At 40.4% G+C, this 23,810-nt stretch overlaps 1 protein-coding gene and 1 pseudogene across 1 annotated transcript in view; both read left to right on the forward strand.

The window, feature by feature from the left end:
- LOC115187368 (deleted in malignant brain tumors 1 protein-like) overlaps positions 1-23,810 on the forward strand; it is a 153,131-nt pseudogene that overhangs the window by 30,697 nt on the left and 98,624 nt on the right.
- LOC115187372 (high affinity choline transporter 1) overlaps positions 627-23,810 on the forward strand; it is a 301,018-nt gene continuing 277,834 nt past the window's right edge. Inside the window, exon 1 of the mRNA XM_029746442.1 lies at positions 627-1,001. The gene's annotated coding sequence lies outside the window, so the exon portion shown is untranslated. The remainder of the gene's footprint in view (positions 1,002-23,810) is intronic.

Genomic DNA, 23,810 nt, shown 5'->3' on the forward strand with positions numbered 1-23,810 from the left:
CCCAACATACTGTTCGCTCCTGGAAGGAAAGTAGTATAGCAACCTACCAAACAACAATTAGGCAACAACAAATGAAATACCGTTTAGACAACTTCCTGGAGAAAAGTTTCACTGAGATAGCGAAGGAGTAAACTTGGCAGTAGAAAGCCTACAGTATATTGACCTTTCAACTTCCCTATCAAATCTAAACATGTCAAGCAGACGTCAGAAACCAGCTCAATGAATTTAAAATCGATAGAATCGAACCACTTCTGGGAAAATTGGAAAACACTAAACAAACAACAACACGAAGAGTTATGAGAGAGAGAGAAAGAGAGAGAGAGAGAGAGAGAGAGAGAGAGAGAAAGAGAGAGAGAAAGAGAGAGAGAGAGAGAGAGAGAGAGAGAGAGAACAACAATTTCTTTTTCCAGCCGTCTAATTTAACAACATGTGGGTTTTGTGTGACAATTTGGGCGCATCACAATATATTCCACTGGGTCGTTATTGACCGAGCACCTGCAAGGAAATTGATGCAGCCACCAATCAGAGCAGTTGCTGGCAGCTTCCTGCACTTTGTGACATATGACACTCCCCCTCCACCTCCCCTGGAGTTTATAACGGCAGGAGGGAGAACACAATCATTCTAGAGTGTTCTTTCCTTCCTCACAGCTCCAGACCTCTCTTCACCTTAACACCTAGACAGACTTACACCTGTTGCTGTTCTGTTCTTATCTTCCTCTGTGACTGAGATCTGTCTGTCACCACTCTGTTGGTTTTTTTAATCCTCCTTCATCCATCCATCCGTCTATCCATTCATCCATCCGTCTATCCGGGCTGTTTAGCCCACAACAAGGACTCGTGACAGAAAGAACCAGTGACAGAAAGAGAGATAGAGAGATAGAAAGAAAGACTGTGAGAGACTGCCCAGGTTTATGTGAATACCCTGAACAGACTGAACTGACAGACAGACTGACAGACCTGCAACACTATTTGGGACAACACGTTATCTGTTATTCATTTAGGTATGTATACGTTTATGATATTTATTATACTTCCCCTAGATGCTGCTGCTGTAGACTACAGTGTGTTTTATCTTATTGCTGAAATGTCAATGTGGTTCATCTGACTGACAGTAAGATGCTGTACGGACAGAGAAACGTGTGTGTTGTATGTTTTCTGAGTTTGTGTGTGTTGTGTAGGTTGACTTCATTTGTGTTGTCACAGATGTGTGTGGGTTGTGTGCATGTGTAATCTACCTGTGTGCTTGTGATTCCATTTGCATTGTTAAAAAGGTGTGTGTGTGTGGGTGCATTGAGTTCACGTGTGTGTATGTAAGTGTGTGTGTGTGTGTACTCCTTCCGTGTGTTGTTAGAGCTGCGTGTCTTGGCAGTAGACTGCAAGGGGTTATGTAACAGCGAATACATACCTCCCCAGAATAGCTTAAAGAGAATTGCATGCCTCGGTTTACCCAGCACAGCCCAATTTAAACCCACAGGTGCCAATTACAACTGAACTAGGTTAACTTGGTTCGTAATACAATGTCTCTGTTGTATGTAAATGCTGGGGAAATAACTGTACTTTTCCATCGAGATAAAAGTGAAAGACGATAGTATCTTGTTTTGAGCATCTTTGTTTTTCTCTGTTATCAATTGAATGTAGATACTAAGAAATATGTTTTTATTTGAAACAGGTGGATACTTATCTTTTGATTATCTCAATGTGTATCTCTCTCTCTCTCTTTCTACTTTCTCAAAGGGTTTGTTGGCATGGGACACGTGTTTAGGGAAAAAACACTAAACACAAGGGAAATAAACAAGGGAAACTTTACTAAACATTACACTGATAAAATGTGTTATATTATGTCTACGTACAGTGTTGTAACAATGTCAAATAGTTGACGTGTGAAGATAAATAAACAGATAAATATAGGTTGTAATGTTGGTTGTGCTCCTCTGGTTGTCCCTTTCTCAAGGCAACAGGCCACAAATCTAGTGTGATTACACACTGCAGTACTTTGCCTAACAGATATGGGAGTTTGATGTTTGATTTGTTTGTACATAGTCAAGGATTTTCTTAATTTGGGATCAGGCACAGTGGTCAGCTATTCTGCCACTGTGTACTCTCTGTTAAGAGAGTAAATAAACATAAATATATGTTGTATTTATAATGGTGTTTGTTCTTCACTGGTTGCCCTTTTCTTGTGGCAACAGGTCACAAATCTTGCTGTGATTTCACACTGTGGTATTTCCCCCAATAGATATGGGAGTTTATCCAAATTGGGTTTGTTTTCAAATTCTTTGTGTATCTGTGTAATCTGAGGGAAATAGAGTTGAAGTGGGAAGTTTACATACACCTTAGCCAAATACATTTAAACTCAGTTTTTCACAATTCCTGACATTTAATCACAGTGAAAATTCCCTGTCTTAGGTCAGTTAGGATCACCACTTTATTTTAAGAATGTGAAATGTCAGAATAATAGTAGAGAGAATGAATTATTTAAGCTTTTATTTCTTTTGTCACATTCCCAGTGGTTCAGAAGTTTACATACACTCAATTAGTATTTGGTAGCATTGTCTATACATTTTTTAACTTGGGTCAAACGTTTCGGGTAGCCTTCCACAAGTTTCCCAAAATAAGTGTAACTGAGTCAGGTTTGTAGGCCTCCTTGCTCGCACACACTTTTTCAGTTCTGCCCACAAATTTTCTATAGGATTGAGGTCAGGGCTTTGTGATGGCCACTCCAATACCTTTGTTGTCCTTAAGCCATTTTGCCACAACTTTGGAAGCATGCTTGGGGTCATTGTCCATTTGGAAGACCCATTTGTGACCAAGCTTTAACTTCCTGACTGATGTCTTGAGATTTTGCTTCAATATATCCATATAATTTCCCTTCCTTTTGTGAAGAGCACCAGTCCCTCCTGCAGCAAAGCACCCCCACAACATGATGCTGCCACCCTTGTTCTTCACGGTTCTTCAGCTTGCAAGCGTCCCCCTTTTTCCTCCAATCATTTCGATGGTCATTATGCCCAAACAGTTCTATTTTTGTTTCATCAGAGCAGAGGACATTTCTCCAAAAAGTACGATCTTTGTCCCCATCTGCAGTTGCAAACCATAGCCTGGCTTTTTTATGGCGGTTTTGGAGCAGTGGCTTCTTCCTTGCTGAGCGGCCTTTCAGGTTATGTTGATATAGGACTCGTTTTACTGTGGATATAGATACTTTTGTACCTGTTTCCTCCAGCATCTTCACAAGGTCCTTTGCTGTTGTTCTGGGATTTATTTGCACTTTTCGCACCAAAGTATGTTCATCTCTAGGAGACAGAACGCGTCTCCTTCCTGAGCAGTATGACGTCTGCATGGTCCAATGGTGTTTATACTTGCGTACTGTTGTTTGTACAGATGAATGTGGTACCTTCAGGAGTTTGGAAATTTATCTCAAGGATGAACCAGACTTGTGGAGGTCTACAATTCTTTTCTGAGGTCTTGGCTGATTTCTTTAGATTTTCCCATGACGGCAAGCAAAGATGCACTGAGTTTGAAGGTAGGCCATTGAAATACATCCACAGGTACACCTCCAATTTACTCAAATGATGTCAATTAGCCTTACCTTACAGGGAAACCCAACTCCCAACGTTCTCCCAACATGTTGTTTTGATTTGAAACACCAACAGATTGGACATGATCAAAGCATAACAATCCGTACCACCTCCAACAGATACCGTATTAAATAGACGGATGTAAACATATTGGAAAATGGTCTAAAGTAATGCCCTGTAAAGGGAATAGGGTGTCAAGTCGGACTCCTCCCACAGGGCTGGAAATGATTTCACTGTTTCATGTTGAGTGACATGTAATGGACCCGATCACTTTCAATCTGCTGTACAACGTGCATTGTGTTTGTAACATCGTTACGTTCATTGTGAACGCCAAAAACAAGAGTCGGTTGGTCCGACACTACATAGACAATAAATATATTGAACTGAGTTGATGTTGAACTGAGCAGAGCCACCTGTGTTTGTGTTCTCTGTGTGACAGTATGGTGTAAAACAGACAGTATGGTGTAGGACAGACAATATGGTGTATAACAGACAGTATGGTGTAGGACAGACAATATGGTGTAGGGCAAACATTATGGTGTAGGACAGACAGTATGGTGTAGGACAGACAGTATGGTGTAAAACAGACAGTATGGTGTAGGACAGACAGTATGGTGTAAAACAGACAGTATGGTGTAGGACAGACAATATGGTGTAGGGCAGACATTATGGTGTAGGACAGATAGTATGGTGTAGGACAGACAGTATGGTGTAGGACAGAGCTGTACATGATATCTAGACAGTATGGTGTAGAACAGACAGTATGGTGTAGGACAGACAGTATGGTGTAGGACAGACAGTATAGTGTAAAACAGACAGTATGGTGCAGGACAGACATTATGGTGTAGGGCAGACAGTATGGTATAGGACAGACAGTATGAAGTAGGACAGACTGTATAGTGTAGGACAGACAGTATGAAGTAGGACAGACTGTATAGTGCAGGACAGACAGTATGGTGTAGGACAGACAGTATGGTGTAAAACAGACAGTATGGTGTAGGACAGACAGTATGGTATAGGACAGACAGTATGGTATAGGACAGACAGTATGGTGTAAAACAGACTGTATAGTGCAGGACAGACAGTATGGTGTAGGACAGACAGTATGGTGTAAAACAGACAGTATGGTGTAGGACAGACAGTATGGTGTAGGACAGACAGTATGGTGTAGGACAGACAGTATGGTGTAGGACAGACAGTATGGTGTAGGACTGACAGTATGGTGTAGGACAGACAGTATGGTGTAGGACAGACAGTATGGTGTAGGACAGACAGTATGGTGTAAAACAGACAGTATGGTGTAGGACAGACAGTATGGTGTAGGACTGACAGTATGGTGTAGGACAGACAGTATGGTGTAGGACAGACAGTATGGTGTAGGACAGACAGTATGGTGTAGGACAGACAGTATGGTGTAGGACAGACCTGAACCGTGATATCTCGACTCAGATCTTCACATGATTGCGTGGTATGAAGATGGCACGCGCACACACACACTAACGCACAAACACACAAAGTCAGGGAGGACGCTGCCGTAGGAAAACTACTGAGAGACATTCCTAAAGAGTGAGAGGAGAGGTGTTGGTATAGCTGTTCAACCAGACTAATTATACCTTATGACAACACAGACAGAATCATGTTTCAATGCATTACAGAAGTCTACAAATAATACTGTCTATATAGTTAGTTTATCTGAACCTTGTGTAAACTTAGAGGAAAATAATAAAGGAAAATCTATTTAAAAAGATATGTTAAAAGATATATATATGGAGGGTTGGAAATGATGCAGACAATTACATTAATGGAAGCCCCAATCTATTTGCCCTATTAAAGCTGATCCCCACCTCCCCCCAACTTATACACTGAGTTGACAAAACATTATGAACACCTTTGACATTTTATTTAACCTTTATTTATCTAGTAAGGTAAGTTAAGAACAAATTCTTATTTTCAATGACGGCCTACCCCAGCCAAACCCTAACGCAGACAAAGCTGGGCCAATTGTGCGCCACCCTATGGGACTCCCAATCACGGCTGGTTGTGATACAGCCTGGAATCGAACCAGGGTCTGTAGTGACTCCTCTAGCACTAAGATGCAGTGCCTCGGGAGCCCAGGTGAATCCAAGTGAAAGTTATGATCCCTTTTTGATGTCACTTGTTAAATCCACTTCAATCAGTGTAGATGAAGGGGAGGAGACATATTAAAGAATGATTTTTAAGCCTTGAGACAATTGAGACATGGATTGTATATGTCATTCAGAGGGTTAATGGGCAAGACAACATATTTAAGTGCCTTTGAACAGGATATGGTAAATGGTGCCAGACACACCGGTTTGTGTCAAGAACTGCAATGCTGCTGGGTTTTCACACTCAACAATTTCCTGTGTGTTTCAAGAATGATCCACCACCCAAAGGACATCCTTTGGCGTATAGAGGTATAGGGGTATAGAGGTATAGGGGTATAGAGGTATAGGGTTATAGAGGTATAGATGTATAGAGGTATAGAGATATATGGGTATAGAGGTATAGGGGTATAGAGGTATAGAGGTATAGGGGTATAAAGGTATAGGGGTATAGAGGTATAGAGGTATATGGGTATAGAGGTATAGGGGTATAGAGGTATAGAGGTATAGAGGTATAAAGGTATAGGGGTATAAAGGTATAGAGGTATAGGGGTATAAAGGTATAGGGGTATAGAGGTATAGGGGTATAGAGGTATAGGGGTATAAAGGTATAGGGGTATAGAGGTATAGAGGTATATGGGTATAGAGGTATAGAGGTTCCTCCTGCAGGCAGAGGAGGGTCGTTAGTGATTGGAGCCACCTGGGCTCAGGGTATTTAAACTGCTTCACTAACCTCTCTCTCTCTCTCTCTCTCTCTCTCTCTCTCTCTCTCTCTCTCTCTCTCTCTCTCTCTCTCCCTACATTATGACATTTCCACACCTCATTCCTTTTTCTTTGTTTAAAGTTAATAGTTTTTGGTTTATAATAAAGAACCTTTTTGATTGGCCTATACCTGTTGTTCGTGTCCCCTCATTTTTGCCACAGGCTATGAGCCGGCCTGTGACAATGGGGATAGAGGTATAGGAGTATAGAGGTATAGTGGTACAGAGGTATATGGGGATAGAGGTATAGGAGTATAGAGGTATAGTGGTACAGAGGTATATGGGGATAGAGGTATAGGGGGATAGAGGTATAGGAGTATAGAGGTATAGGGGTATAAAGGTATAGGGGTATAAAGGTACAGGGGTATAGGGGTATATGGGGATAGAGGTATAGGGGGATAGAGGTATAGGAGTATAGAGGTATAGGGGTATAAAGGTATAGGGGTATAAATGTACAGGGGTACAGGGGTATATGGGGATAGAGGTATAGGGGGATAGAGGTATAGGAGTATAGAGGTATAGGGGTATAAAGGTATAGGGGTATAAATGTACAGGGGTACAGGGTATATGGGGATAGAGGTATAGGGGGATAGAGGTATAGGAGTATAGAGGTATAGGGGTATAAAGGTATAGGGGTATAAAGGTACAGGGGTACAGGGGTACAGGGGTATAGGGGTATGGGGTATAGAGGTATAGGGGCCCCAGGAGTGGTGTGTGTAGTGATAGAAGTATAGAGGTATACTCTGTGTGTGTGTGTGTGTGTGTACCCTCCCCCTCTCCTTATCTTATCCAGCTGATAGCTCAGAACCAATGAACACACACCTGCCTTCACATTCATCATAATGACATATTATCAGCAGTCCTAGTTAATGACTCAGCTAATGATCTGGAGGTCATTGTGATGACTGTACCTCCCTCCCTCCATCTCCCTCCCTTCCCTCCTCCTTTACCTCCCTCCCTCCATCAAATCAAATCAAATCAAATGTATTTATATAGCCCTTCGTACATCAGCTGATATCTCAAAGTGCTGTACAGAAACCCAGCCTAAAACCACAAACAGCAAGCAATGCATGTGAAAGAAGCACGGTGGCTAGGAAAAACTCCCTAGGAAAAACTCCCTAGAAAGGCCAAAACCTAGGAAGAAACCTAGAGAGGAACCAGGCTATGAGGGGTGGCCAGTCCTCTTCTGGCTGTGCCGGGTGGATATTATAACAGAACATGGTCAAGATGTTAAAATGTTCATAAATGACCAGCATGGTCAAATAATAATAATCATAGTAGTTGTCGAGGGTCCAACAGGCACGTCCGGTGAACAGGTCAGGGTTCCATAGCCGCAGGCAGAACAGCTGAAACTGGAGCAGCAGCACGGCCAGGTGGACTGGGGACAGCAAGGAGTCATCATGCCAGGTAGTCCTGAGGCATGGTCCTAGGGCTCAAGTCCTCCGAGAGAAAGAAAGAAAGAAAGAAAGAAAGAAAGAAAGAAAAAGAGAAAGAGAGAATTAGAGAGAGCATATTTAAATTCAAACAGGACACCGAATAAGACAAGAGAAATACTCCAGATGTAACAGACTGACCCTAGCCCCCCAACACATAAACTACTGCAGCATAAATACTGGAGCCTGAGACAGGAGGGATCAGAAGACACTGTGGCCCCATCCGATGATACCCCCGGACAGGACCAAACAGGCAGGATATAACCCCACCCACTTTGCCAAAGCACAGCCCCCACACCACTAGAGGGATGTCTCCAACCACCAACTTACTGTCCTAAGACAAGCCCGAGTATAGCCCACATCATACAGATTGTGGTATGTAGTTTGACTCCAAGACTCACTACTCAAGTGGTTGTTGTACTGTATCTCAACAGCTAGCTAGCTAATGTGTTTTAGGGTGAACAAAACTAGATTAAACTCCCTGTGTGTACTTTAGCTGTGTATTGAGAACAAAACTAGATTAAACTCCCTGTGTGTACTTTAGGTGTGTATTGAGAACAAAGCTAGATTAAACTCCCTGTGTGTACTTTAGGTGTGCATTGAGTATGCAGTGTGAAGAGACACTTGACTTTATTCAACAGAGAGAGAGAGTCAGGGGGGGAGGGGGGCAGAGAAAGAGAAAGAGAGAGGGGGAGAAAGGGAGGGAGTGAAAAGGAGAGCGAGAGAGAAAAGGGGAAGAGTATTATCCACCCCTCATCTCTCCTACAGTCCCAGTATTATCCACCCCTCATCTCTCCTACAGTCCCAGTATTATCCACCCCTCATCTCTCCTACAGTCCCAGTATTATCCACCCCTCATCTCTCCTACAGTCCCAGTATTATCCACCCCTCATCTCTCCTACAGTCCCAGTATTGTCCACCCCTCATCTCTCCTACAGTCCCAGTATTATCCACCCCTCATCTCTCCTACAGTCCCAGTATTATCCACCCCTCATCTCTCCTACAGTCCCAGTATTATCCACCCCTCATCTCTCCTACAGTCCCAGTATTATCCACCCCTCATCTCTCCTACAGTCCCAGTATTATCCACCCCTCATCTCTCCTACAGTCCCAGTATTATCCACCCCTCATCTCTCCTACAGTCCCAGTATTATCCAACTCTAAAGCTACAATACAATATTAATATCCCACAAACAAAAGGTGGGAAAAGGCTGCCTAAATATGATCCCCAATCAGAGACAACGATAGGCAGCTGCCTCTGATGGGGAACCATACCACGCCAACATAGAAATACAAAAAACTAGAGTACCCACCCTAGTCACACCCTGACCTAACTAAAATAGAGAATAAAAAGGCTCTCTAAGGTCAGGGCGTGACAATAACCTACAACATGACACCACCTACAACATGACACCACCTACATCAGGACATAACCTACAACATGACACCACCTACAACATGACACAACCTACAACATGATACAACCTACAACATGACACAACCTACAACAGGACATAACCTACATAGGGGGCCAGCAGGCCAAATTCAGCCCACGGGTGATTTTATTTTGCACTCCAAGTAATTTTAGTTTTTAGTTTTTTTGTTGTTGCACATAAACAAGTATAAAATCGCCAGGTTATCAGCTCAAAGTGATTGTAATGTAGGACATCTGTTCCCAAGTGTTCCCACACATACTGCAAATAGAGAGACACGTCATCGTATCTCAATGTAATCAAGGTTTGAAATTATTATGTTTTTGTCAAGTATTATATCTGTTTGGGGTTGTTGCGGTCAGTTTGCAGTGGACACTTTTTTTATAATTATGGTCCCGTGGCTGAATGTAATTGGGGACCACTGACCTACATAGCCAATGCAACTTCTTCATTGTCCATCAACCAGGCTGTCATGTCATTGACAAGCCATGCCAGTAGTAACAATAGCAGACAGAGACGATGGTAAAGTTATCTCAACGTTTAGCCGAAGAAGTGGCTAAGCTAGCTTTAACCGAGCAAAACCGTTTCAGCCTGTCAATTGCTAATGTAGGGGTTGTGACTGTATTCATTCTCACCTGGGCAGCGTCGTACCCATAGGTTTCTATGGTGAGTGCAAGAGCACAGTGAAAACCCACCCTCACCTATAGAGGGTGCTGTTGTGACAACTATAGACCATTGCAAAAGTGTTTTTTAACCAGATATTTCGATATATAAAAATGATGTATATATTCCTTCCTTTTTTTAACGTTTTTAAATGTTGTTGGATGAGGGTGGTCGTCCTTTGTTACACAGTCCGCCCAACCTGTTCTTTGACCAATGTAACTCTTCTCTTGGACAGCCACAATACATTCCTATCTATACATACAGTAGACTACATGTCTACGCTCACCTGACAAAAGATGGGGTAGGTTCCTCTCCTCCTTCCCTTCCACAACACGTATAGACCTCTACACACCTGACAATACATCTCTATGTATACACACAGTCTCTATAGACCTCTATGTATACACAGTCTCTATAGACCTCTATACACCTCTATGTATACACACAGTCTCTATAGACCTCTATGTATACACACAGTCTCTATAGACCTCTATGTATACACACAGTCTCTATAGACCTCTATACACCTCTATGTATACACACAGTCTCTATAGACCTCTATGTATACACAGTCTCTATAGACCTCTATACACCTATATGTATACACACAGTCTCTATAGACCCCTATACACCTATATGTATACACACAGTCTGTATAGACCCCTATACACCTATATGTATACACACAGTCTCTATAGACCCCTATACACCTCTATGTATACACACAGTCTCTATAGACCCCTATACACCTATATGTATACACACAGTCTGTATAGACCTATATGTATACACACAGTCTGTATAGACCTCTACACACACAGTACACACTGTTCTTCCCTTCGTCTCTCTTAGACAACACCAATACCAGTCTAACACCGACAGGCCTCTATACACACCAATACACTTCTACCTTAACCTGAACACCACAACAGGCCTCTATATACCAATATACTTCTACCTTAACACCACAACAGGCCTCTATATACCAATATACTTCTACCTTAACCTGAACACCACAACAGGCCTCTATATACCAATATACTTCTACCTTAACCTGAACACCACAACAGGCCTCTATATACACCAATACACTTCTACCTTAACCTGAACACCACAACAGGCCTCTATATACACCAATACACTTCTACCTTAACCTGAACACCACAACAGGCCTCTATACACCAATACACTTCTACCTTAACCTGAACCCCACAACAGGCCTCTATACACCAATATACTTCCACCTGCCTCCAGTTAAATCCTCCATGATCAACCACTCACTATAAAACACTATGTACATGGCAACAAGTCTTTGCTCACTTCCCGAGGTTTCGGTCCGTAAACCTTGAGGGCCTCGTCCCTGAAGAAGAGGGGGCAGGCGAACATTTGTCAACGATGCTCAGCTCCGCCGGGTGAGACCCCGCCCACCTCTCCCCCACTCCCTCCTTCACGCCCCCCCCCACTCCCTCCTTCACACCCCCCCTCCATGACCAGTCAGAGCCTGACTTCAGAGTAAATAGCTTTTTTATTTTCGTTCTTCCTAAATCCTTTTTTTCTTTATCTCCACTTCTTATCCTCCTTGTCCCATCATCATGTGATCATTGACTGGCTACCCCTGTTGTTGAGTTCCTTGTTTATTTATTAGTTGTTTGTTTATGTGTAATTCAGCTTGACAGTATGCACGTGGTGAATGTTCCTCAGCGATCAATTATGTTGTCATGTGGTTCTGTTAAGATGTCAGTTCTATTTGTGCAACCCCCCCTCTGCTTACCCTCCCTCAGCCCCATCCCAAACCCCCCTCTGCTTACCCTCCCTCAGCCACATGCTTACCCTCCCTCAACCCCATCCCAACCCCCCCTCTGCTTACCCTACCTCAGCCCCATCCCAACCCCCCCTCTGCTTACCCTCCCTCAACGCCATCCCAACCCCCCCTCTGCTTACCCTCCCTCAACCCCATCCCAACCCCCCCTCTGCTTACCCTCCCTCAGCCCCATCCCAACCCCCCCTCAGCTTACCCTCCCTCAGCCCCATCCCAACCCCCCCTCTGCTACCCTCCCTCAACCCCATCCCAACCCCCCCCTCTGCCTACCCTCCCTCAGCTCCATCCCAACCCCCCCCTCTGCTTACCCTCCCTCAGCCCCATCCCAACCCCCCCTCTGCTTACCCTCCCTCAGCCCCGTCCCAACCCCCCCTCTGCTTACCCTCCCTCAACCCCGTCCCAACCCCCCCTCTGCTTACCCCTCCCTCAGCTCCGTCCCAACCCCCCCTCTGCTTACCCTCCCTCAGCCCCATCCCAACCCCCCCCTCTGCTTACCCTCCCTCAGCCCCATCCCAACCCCCCCTCTGCTTACCCTCCCTCAGCCCCATCCCAACCCCCCCCTCTGCTTATCCTCCCTCAGCTCCATCCCAACCCCCCCTCTGCTTATCCTCCCTCAGCCCATCCCAACCCCCCCTCTGCTTATCCTCCCTCAGCCCCATCCCAACCCCCCCTCTGCTTACCCTCCCTCAACCCCATCCCAACCCCCCCTCTGCTTACCCCCTCTACACAGACCGGTGCTGCAGAACCAATCAGAGCTGCAGTAGACCTACATGCAAATAGACTATTGTCATGTATGGATGTGTTCCATTTGCTTTGAACTGGATTGTGTTTACAGCTGTGGTCCTGAGTACATCCACTTATTACGAGATCAAAGAGAGAGCTGCATGTGTGCACATTTTGTTCATATCCTTTACTAGTTGGTGAGTTATTAGCCCAGTTATACATCATTTGTAGTCAGCAATAGGGGAGTGATTACTTCCTACAAACCAGGTACATTTCTAGACTCTTTGAAAATCCAGTCAGGTAAAAAGATTTTTGTCTTAAAGGGGCAGTGTTGTATTTTGGGACACACTTGCATAAGCTTGCATCAAACACAACAGCATTTTCAGTCACCAGCTTACCTGAAGGAGAAGTATATAAACAGGTTAATGTCAAGCCCTGCATGTTTTTTTTCAAAAGTCTCATGGAATGTAGGCCTATATTAAACACCACACATTGGCTGCTACTGTAGGCTGAATGATAGAACAGCTGTTTCCATGTTAAAATGTTATGAGAAGCATTTTCTCTGTTGTTTTTGATGGTAGGTCACTCTGGTAGGCCTACATTATGATCAAATAGCCATAGTAGCCTACTTGTCCACTGTTAACTGTAACTTAAAGGGTAAACAGCCTCAGTGTTCACATTAAACACACACTGGAAGTTGCACAGAATTTTCACAATGTTCAAGTTTGAGCTCAGCAGACCTGAAGTCTGCTCAGTGCCGTAAAAAGTTTAATTAAGGAAACATTGGTGATGGTGTCATGCATCTGACTGTTGTATATTCAGTGTGTCAATGATTGATTGTATCTGTCTCTATGGCTATGAAACTAGAATGCTATTTGGCCCTAAACATTGAGTACACAATGGCAGAATTCCTGACTACTGTGACTGACCCAAACTTAAAGAAAGCTTTGACTATGTAAAGACACAGAGCATAGCCTTGCTATTGAGAAAGGTCGCCGTAGGCAGACCTGGCTCTCAAGAGAAGACAGGCTATGTGCACACTGCCCACAAAATGAGGTGGAAACTGAGCTGCACTTCCTAACCTCCTGCCCAATGTACGACCATATTAGAGACACGTTTCCCTCAGATTCCACAGATCCACAAAGAATTTAAAGACAAACCCAATTATGATAAACACCCATATCTATTGGATGAAATACCACAGTACCATCACAGCAGCAAGATGTGTGACCTTTTGCCACAAGAAAAGGGCAACCAGTGATGAACAAACACCACTGTAAATACATCCCATATTTAGGTTTATTTTGTTTCCCTTTTGTATCTTAATATGACATTTGAAATGTCTTTATTCTTTTGGAACTTTTGGAAGTGTAATGTTTACTTTTAATGTTATTGTTTATTTCACTTTGTTTATTATTTACTTCACTTGCTTTGGCAATGTTAACATATGTTTCCCATGCCAATAAAGCCCTTCAGTTGAACTGAATTGAATTGAGAGAGAACGAGAGAGAGGAGCAGAGAGGGGTGGGGAGGACAGAGGAGATAGTAGTGGAGAGGTAGAGATAAGGGGAGGAAAGGGAGGTTCAACAGAGATAGGGCTGACAGACTAACATGCAGTCAACTGAATATCTTTTCATTACAGACTTCTCATGAAAGGTCATGTTGATGTTCATTTCTCATCCACCCCCACCCCCCCTCTCAATTCAATTCAAAGGGGCTTTATTGGCATGGGAAACATATGTTAACATTGCCAAAGCAAGTGAAATAAACAAACAGTTAACATTAAACAGTTTCAAAAGATTCAGTCCGGACCTGTACAGGCCGTTGGTCAATACACTGTAAATTAACTATAAAATAGTCTATAAATCAATACAAGTAGCTCACAGACTAATTCAACTACTTACACTTACTTACACAACCAGTCAGATGGCTCCACTAGGGCCCTCTCAACCAGCCGGCTCCACTAGGGCCCTCTCAGCCAGCCGGCTCCACTAGGGCCCTCTCAGCCAGCTGGCTCCACTAGGGCCCTCTCAGCCAGCTGGTGTGTGTAGGAGAGTGTGAGCTGTGTGTACAAAAAGTAGAAGTACAAATGTCAAGGGAAATGAACTAAAGTGATAAATCTAGTCCTAGGTTTTATTTACTGTGGTGTTTGTTCTCCACTGGTTACCCTGTTCTCATCACAACAGGTCACACAGATAGGGGAGCTTGTCAATATTATATTTGTTTTCAAATTGTTTTTGTGCCCTTGTAATCTGATGGAAATATGAGAAATACATTTGCAACACACACACAGTAAAACTCTGTCCCTCATGTGGTGTGTAGACCGGAATCAATTTGTGTTCAATGGGGCTCATCATAAAACACTGTATAAAACACAATTTGTCCTTCCAATTTGTTCAGTTCAAAGCAATACACATCAATAGTGATGAAAACCTTGTTTCATTTATATTTGTTCAAGATAAACATGATTTATTCCACCAATGTCTTGATTATGATCAATTTTTCATTACAAAATTGACATAAAACAAAATGAATAGCGCTTTACTGATGAATGTGATCTAACAGAGATAATTAGCAAATATTAACCATGTATGCTGTCTATATTGCTTGTAATTGATATAAGTCAACATCTAACATTTAAGTATTAATCATTTTTACGTACATTGTTGTGGCTGTATTGTTTTAAAAACCCAATAATTTTGTGTGTTCATCAGACCTGTGAACATTGGGTGAATAACAGAAATATGAACACAGGACTATGGAACAGAGAAACTGCGGATATCCTGTGGTGAGGTCTTGTGGAGAAATGTCACGACCTTTCTCAATGCTCATTATCTCTACACTGTTTCTAAAAAGAACCACAACCATTTGTCTTGCTCGTCTCTCACAGCTTAGCTCAGTCTACTAAATAACAGGATATGTTACAGTAAATAACAGGATATGGAGAAACAGCATTTGGCTGTGAGTCCAGAACCATGAGTCAGTCATGTAGACAAAGGGGAAGTGTTCTAGCAGGGGGAGCAGGTCTCATCAGTACATCATGTGACTTTAGTTAAATACATAGATACACTGGATAAACATTATAACAGACTAATTAAATACATAGATACACTGGATAAACATTATAACAGACTAATTAAATACATAGATACACTGGATAAACATTATAACAGACTAGTTAAATACATAGATACACTGGATAAACATTATAACAGACTTTAATTAAATACATAGATACACTGGATAAACATTATAACATACTAATTAAATACATAGATACAATGGATAAACATTAATACAGACTTTAATTAAATACATAGATACACTGGATAAACATTATAACAGACTTTAATTAAATACATAGATACACTGGATAAACGTTATAACAGACTTTAATTAAATACATAGATACACTGGATAAACATTATTACAGACTAATTAAATACATAGATACACTGGATACACATTATAACAGACTAATTAAATACATAGATACACTGGATAAACATTATTACAGACTTTAATTAAATACATAGATACACTGGATAAACATTATAACAGACTTTAATTAAATACATAGATACACTGGATAAACATTATTACAGACTTTAATTAAATACATAGATACACTGGATAAACATTGTAACAGACTAATTAAATACATAGATACACTGGATAAACATTATAACAGACTTTAGTTAAATACATAGATACACTGGATAAACATTATAACAGACTAATTAAATACATAGATACACTGGATAAACATTATTACAGACTTTAATTAAATACATAGATACACTGGATAAACATTATTACAGACTTTAATTAAATACATAGATACACTGGATAAACGTTATAACAGACTAATTAAATACATAGATACACTGGATAAACATTATTACAGACTTTAATTAAATACATAGATACACTGGATAAACATTATAACAGACTAATTAAATACATAGATACACTAGATAAACATTATTACAGACTAATTAAATACATAGATACACTGGATAAACATTATTACAGACTAATTAAATACATAGATACACTAGATAAACATTATTACAGACTAATTAAATACATAGATACACTGGATAAACATTATTACAGACTAATTAAATACATAGATACACTAGATAAACATTATTACAGACTAATTAAATACATAGATACACTGGATAAACATTATAGCAGACTAATTAAATACATAGATACACTGGATAAACATTATAACAGACGAATTAAATACATAGATACACTGGATAAACATGATAACAGACTAATTAAATACATAGATACACTGGATAAACATTATTACAGACTTTAGTTAAATACATAGATACACTGGATTAACATTATAACAGACTTTAATTAAATACATAGATACACTGGATAAACATTATAACAGGCTAATTAAATATATAGATACACTGGATAAACATTAAAACAGACTAATTAAATATATAGATACACTGGATACGCATTATAACAGACTTTAGTTAAATACATAGATACACTGGATAAACATTATAACAGAGTAATTAAATACATAGATACACTGGATAACATTATAACAGACTTTAGTTAAATACATAGATACACTGGATAAACATTATAACAGACTAATTAAATACATAGATACACTGGATAAACATTATAACAGACTTTAATAAAATACATAGATACATTGTTAGAGACTTTAATTAAATACATTGGTACACTAGATAAACATTGTTACAACAGTTTTGCCACCATACTACACAACAGGGACAACTGTGATGAAGACAATGACAACAACAAGCTGGTCTACACCAACAAGCTTCTAGAAAAAAACATCTGGATCATTATGAAAAAGTTAATGTCACCACCATGGATGTTTAAGTTATATATTCTACTAAGTGTTAATGTCTCCACCATGGATGTTTAAGTTATATATTCTACCAAGTGTTAATGTCTCCACCATGGATCTTTAAGTTATATAGTCTACCAAGTGTTAATGTCTCCACCATGGATGTTTAAGTTATATAGTCTACCAAGTGTTAATGTCACCACCATGGATGTTTAAGTTATATAGTCTACCAAGTGTTAATGTCTCCACCATGGATGTTTAAGTTATATAGTCTACCATGTGTTAATGTCTCCACCATGGATGTTTAAGTTATATAGTCTACCAAGTGTTAATGTCTCCACCATGGATGTTTAAGTTATATAGTCTACCAAGTGTTAATGTCTCCACCATGGATGTTTAAGTTATATAGTCTACCATGTGTTAATGTCTCCACCATGGATGTTTAAGTTATATATTCTACCAAGTGTTAATGTCACCACAATGGATGTTTAAGTTATATATTCTACCAAGTGTTAATGTCTCCACCATGGATGTTTAAGTTATATAGTCTACCAAGTGTTAATGTCTCCACCATGGATGTTTAAGTTATATAGTCTACCAAGTGTTAATGTCACCACCATGGATGTTTAAGTTATATAGTCTACCAAGTGTTAATGTCTCCACCATGGATGTTTAAGTTATATAGTCTACCAAGTGTTAACCTCTTATGACTAGGGGGCAGTATTTTCACGGCTGGATAAAAAACGTACCCGATTTAATCTGATTATTAGTCCTGCCCAGAAACTAGAATATGCATATAATTATTAGCTTTGGATAGAAAACACTCCAAGTTTCTAAAACTGTTTGAATGGTGTCTGTGAGTATAACAGAACTCCTATGGCAGGCAAAAACCTGAGAAGGTTCTGTTCAGGAAGTACCCTGTCTGAACATTTCTTGCCCTTGTTGATTCTCTCTATCTATTACAAGGGATCTCTGCTGTTACGTGACACTTCCCACGTCTCCAATGGGCTCTCAGAGCCCGGGAAAAACAGGAATGACGTAATTCAAAGCCCTGGCTGAAACACACGAGCGCTTTTGCTGAGTGGTCTATCAGTGGAGAAAGGCTTAGGCGCTTGACCTGCCCCGCCCCCGTCTTTCGGTTTTTCCCTCAGTTTACAGACATGCAGATTCCCAGTCGGAATATTATCGCTTTTCTATGAGATAAATTGCATAAAAATTTATTTTAAACAGCAGTTGACATGCTTCGAAGTACGGTAATGGAAGATTTAGAATTTTTTTGTCACTTTCTGCGCCATGCGCGCGACCGTGATTTACCATTCTGATAGTGTCTAGAACGCACGAACAAAACGTCGTTGATGGAACATAACGATGGATTATTTGGGACCAAACCAACATTTGTTATTGAAGTAGATGTCCTGGGAGTGCATTCTGACGAAGAACAGGAAAGGTAAGCCCATTTTTCTTATAGGAAATGTGATTTTGGTGAAGGCTAAACTGGGTGGGTGTCTAAATAGCTAGCCCGTGATGGCTGGGCTATGTACTTAGAATATTGCAAAATGTGCTTCATCCGAAAAGCTATTTTAAAATCGGACATATCGAGTGCATAGAGGAGTTCTGTATCTATAATTCTTAAAATAACTGTTATGCTTTTTGTGAACGTTTATCGTGAGTAATTTAGTAAATTCACCGGAAGTGTTCGGTGGGAATGCTAGTTCTGAACGTCACATGCTAATGTAAAAAGCTGTTTTTTTATATAAATATGAACTTGATTGAACAGACATGCATGTATTGTATAACATAATGTCCTAGGTGTGTCATCTGATGAAGATAATCAAAGGTTAGTGCTGCATTTAGCGGTGGTTTTGTTTTTTGTGACATTATATGCTAGCTTGAAAAATGGGTGTCTGATTATTTCTGGCTGGGTACTCTGCTGACAAAATCTAATGTTTTGCTTTCGCTGTAAAGCCTTTTTGAAATCGGACAGTGTGGTTAGACTTACATCTAGATGTTCCGCTAGCGGAACGTCTGCTCCAATATCCAATGATGAGCGGGGCGCGAAATACAAACTCCTCTAAAATCCGAAAACTTCCACTTTTCAAACATATGACTATTTTACAGCTATTTGAAGACAAGACTCTCGTTAATCTAACCACACTGTCCGATTTCAAAAAGGCTTTACAACGAAAGCAAAACATTAGATTATGTCAGGAGAGTGCCCAGCCAGAAATAATCAGACACCCATTTTTCAAGCTAGCATATAATGTCACAAAAACCCAAACCACAGCTAAATGCAGCACTAACCTTTTATGATCTTCATCAGATGACACACCTAGGACATTATGTTATACAATACATGCATGTCTGTTCAATCAAGTTCATATTTATATCAAAAACCAGCTTTTTACATTAGCATGTGACGTTCAGAAAAAGCATACCCCCCGCAAACTTCTGGGGAATTTAATAACGATTTATTAAATTACTCACGATAAACGTTCACAAAAAGCATAACAATTATTTTAAGAATTATAGATACATTACTCCTCTATGCACTCGATATGTCCGATTTTAAAATAGCTTTTCGGATGAAGCACATTTTGCAATATTCTAAGTACATAGCCCAGCCATCACGGGCTAGCTATTTAGACACCCACCCAGTTTAGCCTTCACCAAAATCACATTTCCTATAAGAAAAATGGTCTTACCTTTCCTGTTCTTCGTCAGAATGCACTCCCAGGACTCCTACTTCAATAACAAATGTAGGTTTGGTCCCAAATAATCCATCGTTATATCCAAACAGCGGCGTTTTGTTCGTGCGTTCTAGACACTATCAGAATGGTAAATCACGGTCGTGCGCATGGCGCAGAACGTGACAAAAAAATTCTACATATTCCATTACCGTACTTCGAAGCATGTCAACCGCTGTTTAAAATCCATTTTTATGCCATTATTCTCGTAAAAAAGCGATAATATTCCGACCGGGAATCTGCAATTAGCTAAACAGCCGAAGGAAAATACTGCACGGGGTCGAATCGCGCACGCGCCTAATCCCATTGTCCTCTGATGGGACACTTGGGAAAGGGGATTCTGTGTTTCAGCCTGAGGCTGCCTCGTCATCGTTCAGGTTTTTCCCGGGTTCTGAGAGCCTATTGGAGCCCTAGGAATTGTCACGTTACAGCTAAGATCCTGACTCTTCAATAAACAGAAGCAAGAACAACAACACCTTGTCAGACAGGGTACTTCCTGCATGAAACCTTCTAAGGTTTTTGCCTGCCATAGGAGTTATGTTATACTCACAGACACCATTCAAACAGTTTTAGAAACTTTAGGGTGTTTTCTATCCAAACCTGAACAATAATATGCATATTCTAGCTTCTGAGTTGGTGTAGGAGGCAGTTAAAAATGGGCACATATTTTTTCCAAAATTCTCAATACTGCCCCCTAGCCCGTAGAGGTTAATATAAGGCATTTTAAATGATTTATACTTGTACTTTTACTTTTGATACTTTACTATATTCAAAACCTTTAGATGTTCCATTACTTTTAGATCTTTAACTTCACTAGGTTAGGGGGCAGAATTTGAAATTTTGGATGAAAAGCGTGCCCAAAGTAAACTGCCTGCTACTCAGGCCCAGAAGCTAGGATGTGCATATAATTGGTAGATTCGGATAGAAAACACTCTAACTTTTCCGAAACTGTTAAAATAATGTCTGTGATTATAACAGAACTGATATGGCAGGCAAAAACCTGAGGAAAATCCATCCAGGAAGTACTATTATTTCCATTGAAAGCTTATCCACCATACAAAGACTTAGGACCCAGTTCACAATCCCTATGGCTTCCACTACATGTGGCCAGTCTTTAGGCATTGTTTCAGGCATTTGCTCTGAAAAATGAGGGAGATACAGCAGTTTCAAGGACAGTGGAAATTTCCAGACATTAGTCCAGCGCACGATTGGGAGTGTGCCTTTCTTGTTTCACCTTTTCTATTGACGAAGCTTTTGTTCGGTTGAAATATTATTGATTAGTTATGACAAAAACAACCTGAGGATTGATTTTAAACATAATTTGACATGTTTCTATAAACTTTTATTGTACTATTTAGATTTTTCGTCATTCTGTTGTGACTGAGCTTTATTTTTGGACATAAAGAGGGACATTATCGAACAAAACAAATATTTATTGTGTAACATGGAGTCTTCGGAGTGCAACCATACGAAGATCATCAAAGGTAAGTGATACATTTTATCACTATTTCTGACTTTTGTTAGTCTTCTTCTTGGCAGCTAACTGTTTGTAATGATTTGTCCGCTGGGCGCTGTTCTCAGATAATCGCATGGTTTGCTTTCGCCGTAAAGACTTTTGAAATCTGACACAGCGGTTGGATTAGCAAGAAGTTTATCTTTAAGCCGATGTATAACACTTGTATGTTATATGAATTTTTATAATGAGTATTTCTGTTTTTGAATTTGGTGCTCTGCAATTTCACTGAATGATGGCCAGGTGGGACGCTAGCAACACCCCCTAGAGAGGTTTTTAACCATGTAGTGTTTTACTAGGTGACTTTCACTTTTACTTGAGTCATTTTCTTTACTTTTACTCAGGACAGGGTACTTTTCCCCCCACTGGTGGTATGGTGTTGATATCATGTGTATCTATAGAGAAAGAGAGCATGAGTGGTAGTTCTCAGCATTCATTTAGACTCAAAGTGAACTTGACTCAGGTTGGTGACCACTGTTCTAGAGTTTTCCCTGTTAACACCATCAACGTGTCCCTTTACTGTGGTAAATGTGATCAATGGACTATTAGCCACTTTCACTGCAACATACAGAAACTAAAGCAACTATGTAAGAGATGTTGTAGACAGAACACATCGGAGTAGGATTCTATTACATCAACACGACTCATCCCGACTCTACACAGACCGGTGCTGCATAACCAATCAGAGCTGCAGTAGACCTACATGCAAATAGACCATTGTCATGTATGGATGTGTTCCATTTACTTTGAACTGGATTGTGTTTACAGCTGTGGTCCTGAGTACATCCACTTATTACGAGATCAAAGAAAGAGCTGCATGTGAGCACATTTTGTTCATATCCTTTGCTAGTTAGTGAGTTATTAGCCCAGTTATAGATCATTTGTAGTCAGCAATAGGGGAGTGATTACTTCCTACAAACCAGGTACATTTCTAGACTCTTTGAAAATCCAGTCAGGTAAAAAGCTTTTATTTGTCTTAAAGGGACAGTGTTGTACTTTGGGACACACTTTCATAAGCTTACATCAAACACAACAGCATTTTCAGTCACCTCCTTGTCTGAAGGATAAGTGGATAAACAGGTTAACCTGTTACATCTAGACGTTCCGCTAGCGGAACCCCGTTCCGCCAGCGGGACACCTAGCCAACAGCCAATGGGATCGCATTGCGCAAAATCCAAAAACCGCTAAAATACCACAATTCAATTTTCTCAAACAATCAACTATTTTACACTATTATAAAGATAAGACTCTCGTTAATCTAACCACATCGTCCGATTTCAAAAAGGCTTTACAGCGAAAGCAAAACATTAGATTATGTTAGGAGAGTACATAGACAAAAATAATCACACAGCCATTTTCCAAGTAGGGAAATATGTCACAGAAACCGAAAACACAGCTAAATTATGCACTAACCTTTGACGATCTTCATCAGATGACACTCCTAGGATATTATGTTATACAATACATGTATGTTTTGTTCAATCAAGTTCATATTTATATCCAAAAACAGCTTTTTACATTGGCGCGTGATGTTCAGAAAATGTATTTCCCACCACAAACTTCCTGTGAATTTACAAAAATACTCTTCATAAACATTAACAAAATACATAATTATTTTAAGAATTATAGATACACAACTCCTTTATGCAATCGCTATGTCAGATTTTAAAATAGCTTTTCGGCGAAAGCACATTTTGCAATATTCTGAGTACATAGCTCAGCCATCACGGCTAGCCATTTTGACACCCGCCAAATTCGGGGCACACTAAACTCAGAATTAGTATTAGAAAAATTGTATTACCTTTGCTGATCTTCGTCAGAATGCACTCCCAGGACTGCTACTTCCACAAGAAATGTTGTTTTTGTTCCAAATAATCCATAGTTATGTCCAAATACCTCAGTTTTGTTTGTGCATTCAGGTCACTATCCAAAGGGTAATGCGCGAGCGCATTTCGAGACACAAAAAGTAAAAATGTTCCATTACCGTACTTAGAAGCATGTCAAACGCTGTTTATAATCAATTTTTATGGTATTTTTCTCGTAAAGTACCGATAATATTCCAACCGGACAATAGTGTATTCATTCAAAGAGGAAAAGAAAAAACAGCGTTCTCACGTGAAAGGGCATATCCAATCTCTTAGTCACCAGGCAGTCCACTGACAAACTGA

This window comes from Salmo trutta, unplaced genomic scaffold (genome assembly GCF_901001165.1).
Source record: "Salmo trutta unplaced genomic scaffold, fSalTru1.1, whole genome shotgun sequence".
In the NCBI taxonomy this organism is placed as follows: domain Eukaryota; kingdom Metazoa; phylum Chordata; class Actinopteri; order Salmoniformes; family Salmonidae; genus Salmo; species Salmo trutta.